Below are 5,070 nucleotides of genomic sequence, written 5' to 3'. Positions count from 1 at the left end.
GAGTAGTAATTTAATTATAGGAAATCGAACAATCCCTTCACTGCAATGGAATGGTCTTGTGAGAAATTTGGCAACCGATTTCCCACAAGAACTCGCATGTTGTCTGGATAGTCGCCATTGGTCAATGGGTCGGTGTACCTGTAATAAAAAATCTTATTCTCTTCTGCACCCGCCGCCTCTGCCTCCACCCATCTCCGACAACGCTGGCGGAGGTGGAAGTGGGCGGAGGTAGTCGAAAGTGCTACTGGAGCTGGCGGTGGTGAGTGATGACAACACTAGTAAATATTATTTTTAAAAAGTTAATTTATTTTTGAATTTTCTTAATAATATTACTTTTATTAATATTAGAGTCCAAAAATTGCCATTATATGCTATTATCCCAATAAGATATTCAAATATTCCAATGGTTATATTTTCTATTGATGATTTTACTCCATAAAATGATCTAAAAAATACATGAAAAAAGTATTTTTGACTTATCCTTTTCATATCATAGTCAAGCCCTATATAAATGGACCTATTGTTTTAGAATTCATGATATCAAGTATTGAAATTAAAAGTCTAAGATACCTGTCCGAGTTGACATCTCCGCCCTAGAGCACATCCCTGTCATGCATTGGGAGCATTTCACATGCGAAGCGATTAAAATCCTAAATTACATATTTTTAATGTTAAAATTTGATTCAATAAAGTACTAATTTAATTATGGGACATTGAACAATCCATTCACTGCAATGGATTGGTCTTGTGAGAATTTTGGCAACTGATTTCCCACAAGAACTCGCATGTTGTCTAGATAGTCGCCATAAGTCAATGGGTTGGTGTACCTGTAATAAAAAATCATATTCTCTTTTGTCGCCACCACCTCTACATCCGCCCACCTTCGGCAATGTTGGTGGAGATAGGCCGAAGTGCTACCGGAGGTGGTGATGGCGAGCGACAACAGCACTGGTAAATAGTGATTTTGTCCTTAATTGATATTATTTTTAAAAAGTTAATTTATTTTTAAATTTTTTTAATAATATTATTTTTATTAATATTAAAACCCAAAAGTTACCTTTATATGCTATTATCCCAATAAGATATTCAAATATTCTAATGATGATTTTACTTCATAAAATAATCTAAAAAATATATGGAAATAGTATTTTTTACTTATCCTTTTCATATCATAGTCAAACCCTATATAAATGGACCTAATTTTTTAGAATTCACGATATAAGTATTGAAATTAAAATTCCAAGATACCTGTCCGAGTTGACATCTCCACAAAAGTATTTTTGACTTATCCTTTTCAAATCATAGTCAAACCCTATATAAATGGACCTATTTTTTTAGAATTCATAAGTATTGAAATTTAAAATCCAAGATACCTGTCCGAGTTGACATCTCCGCCCTAGAGCACAACCATGTCGTGCATTGGGAGCATCTCGCATGCGAAGGGATTAAAATCCTAAATTACATATTTTTAGTGTTAAAATTTGATTCAATAAAGATGGAGGTGCAGGGAATCGAACCCCGTGCCTCTCGCATGCGAAGCGAGCGCTCTACCATATGAGCTACACCCCCGATATTTAAAAGTGCAACCACTTATTATTAATGAAACATATAGTAAAACGAAAATCTATCAAATTTTAGTCTTGAATTAGAAGTAATATCTAATTTTGTCTTTTAACATTTTATAAAAAACAATAGAGCCATAGACGGTTAAAATGAACATGTTCGGTGAAATGGCTCAAGGGGTCTCTCACAAACAACAAGTAGATTTTGGTTAATTTTCTAATTGATAATTAAGAAATAATAAGAAAGGGGCATTTTTGTCATTAAAAATAATGGGCGTGACAATAAAGGATGGCAATTTTTCCCATCCTCGACGGGGACTCGACTTCTCCAACCCGATGGGGTCAGGGATGATGATTGTTTTAGTGGAGCAAGAATAGGGATGGGAATTAATAGGAATCCCTGGTCGAGGTCGGTGTCAGGGATGGAGATTGATGTCCATGCCCTGCCCTGGCCCTAATTATATATTTTTATATATTTAAGTGTATATTATTTATATATATATATACATATTTAAAACATTGATTAAAATTTAAATTTTAGCACTTTTATTTATTTTAAAGTAAATATATTTTTCAAAAAAAACTATTATCTAAACAAATTTCGGGAATTTGGGTCCCCGCGGGGAATTCATCCCTGTTGGGGATCAGGGATAGAGGACAAATTTTATCCCCAACGAGGATCGAGGACAGGGTGGGGGTTAATTTCAAAATTGGGGGCGGGGGACAGGGAATATGATCCCCGCCCCGTTGCCATTCCTAGTGATAGCAATTAATTTTTAATATTTTTATGATTTATGATATGGGCTGTTTGGTCGAGATCAATAAGTACGTACACATTATAACCCATTAGTTGTTTTACGTTTCCAAAGCATGAAAACTAGGCAAATGTTTCATTCCCAAATGACTTTTTTTTTTTGGCAATAACAAAGAATAGGTAAATAAATTGGGAAGAAATAGATTAAGAGGGAGTTAATCAAATCGAATTCGGATATGACCCGATTCGATTCGATAAATATCCAAATTTGATCAATTATTTAATTCAATATATAAAAATTTTAAATGCTTTATATATATAATAATTAAATTATATACATAATTTATATATTTATATACTTTGTATATAAATAACATATTTATTAATTACCCAAACTAATTAATTAGTTGAATTTGAATCGATCGAATATTTAATTGGATTCAAAATCGAATATTAATTTTCAATATCCGTCATATATCAAATCGGTTTTTTTAATCATATTCAAATTTAGATATTGCTTGATCCAAATCGAATTCGATCTGTTTACACCCCCAGTCCCAACTTTCAATGATAGTCCCAACAAGTAAATAAGATGTGGAGCTGATGGACGAGAGCAATGTGTCTATTAACTATAAACCCTCTTCGCTCTTCAATCCATAGCACAACACAGTGCACACTGAGCCATTGATCCACACTTGCTTGGCTCAGGGCTGGCTCCAGTGATTTCACATTTGCCCCACCCCCACCCACAAGGGGGCGCCCCGTGACATTCCATAGCACATCCTAGCTGTGTATTAGGAACGTCTCCCATGTCTTATCCTTTCTTGTATTTATCAACAGGAGATGTTTCGATACACAACTAGGATGTGCTATGGGATGTTGCGGGGGGCTGGTGTGAACTCGGCTCTGGTGACCTTATTGTTACCCATTTGACTTCAATAGGACTTAGGATATTCTCTTCATACTTCATTTATGTATTGATAAATGACAGAAAATACATTTTTTAATGCATATTTACATTGATAATGAGATGTAAAAGTACATCAATCAAAAACTTACTTAAATGCAAATTTACTTATTTTTTATTGATATACTTTTACATGTCATTATCAATATAAATATGTATTAACAAATGTATTTTCTGTGATTTATCAATACATAAATGTAATTATTACCAAATAAATGAAAAAGTGAATCAGAGGACGAAATTATCATGAACCAGCATTTATACTCCATTAGTCCAGTTGTATAATTTCCAAACGAAGCCTTAGGGGTTGTGCTGCAATTGTACAACCCGACTTATGGGATATCATTATGTGTTTCACCTCATAGATAATTTAGTCAATTCACACCAGTTTGGAGGGAAAATTGGACTCCAACCACATTCTGATGCCCCAATACTTGAATATGCGTTAACAACCAACCACATGTGCGATGCGACCAGTACACGTGGAGGAAACAAATCACACTTGTAAACTGTTACAAGATCCATTTTCTCCATACTATTGGCCCCCTCCTCTCTAATCTCGTGAATGTATACACAACTCATACTCTATTATCTTGCTCTTTAATCACAATAGCTCACTTGCCGTATCTACTTATTTATCTCTTGTTAATTTGACTGTCATATATCTTTGCCTCCACAACCTGGTTTTTGAACTGCCGTTGATTTAGACTGTCGGACCGTTTGGCCCAAAAACCGTTTAAGCAATCGATTATATTTTACCTCAAACCTGGTTTTGGATAAAATACTGTTAAACTAATCAATGATCTATTAATTAAGGTGGTCAAACCATTGACCCCTTCAAACAATTTTTGGTCATTTTTTAGTTTTATTTTTCTATTTTATTTTAAATCTTTATCAAAATGGACCATCTGTTTGAACAGAACTGAATGGTCAAATTATCAATCAAAAAACCGGTGACCAAAACAATTCCATTTCTGAATCGTTTTTTAAAACCATACTTTACAAAGCCACCCCAAATACTTTTTATGATTGTTTGCGACCGATGAAAGGTAATACCAATCATCAGGCAACCTTCCTCCATCCAATGTTCGCAGGCCTTCTTCCCAGTTTCATATTGGAATCCTTTCATTTCCTTTCTTCATTTTTCCACTATTTTCCCTCATCCTCTTCTTTCTCTTCCCCTCTATTGTCATCATTGGTATTAGCAGCGACAAATTATTATCCCCTTCTTCTTCTTTTAACAGAGAAATATTGAAAATCTCAACTGGTTCCAATTCCAATCTCTAATTGAACCAAACAATAATAATAAACAATTTCGATTCCTCAGGATTTCAATTCTGATTTTGATTTCAATCTTGAACTCAAACCAAACGGACCCTCAAGTTGAAAGGAGAAGAAATAGGTGACTCAATATGGAGTGAATGTCTACGGAATTCAAAGTTAGTTATTTGAAATCAGAAATCTGCATTGAACCTGTCCGTAATTTTCCGTTATTTTTAACCCCATGTCTCTCCTGATACTGGTGTTGGTAAAATGGTACTCTCTCTCTCAATGCCGCTTACTGGAGTTGGAGTTGGTAACGTGTAAGGCTTCTCTAAGATCAGATATGCGGTCAATAAGCGCTCCCAACACTGTCCTAACAAAGTCTTGCATACTTACAAATTTTCAATGAATTTTTTAGACATTTTTTTGTTGATAAGGGATATTGGGATGGGAGATTGCAGGTTACCTGTTTTCGAGGAAAAAAAAAACACTATAAAAGGGAAAAAAACGGAAAATCTGAAAAT

At 34.4% G+C, this 5,070-nt stretch overlaps 1 non-coding gene across 1 annotated transcript; it reads right to left on the bottom strand.

Moving 5' to 3' along the window:
• Positions 1–1,496: 1,496 nt before the first annotated feature.
• On the bottom strand, positions 1,497–1,569 carry TRNAA-CGC (transfer RNA alanine (anticodon CGC)). The gene has a single exon. It is a non-coding gene; the product is annotated as a tRNA-Ala (tRNA).
• Between the last annotated feature and the right edge of the window lie 3,501 nt (positions 1,570–5,070).

Source organism: Nelumbo lutea, chromosome 5 (genome assembly GCF_056320005.1).
Source record: "Nelumbo lutea isolate HS-2025 chromosome 5, American lotus-T2T, whole genome shotgun sequence".
Taxonomy (NCBI): domain Eukaryota; kingdom Viridiplantae; phylum Streptophyta; class Magnoliopsida; order Proteales; family Nelumbonaceae; genus Nelumbo; species Nelumbo lutea.
Note: the sequence above shows the minus strand (reverse complement) of the source record. Positions and strands in the feature narration are given on the sequence as shown.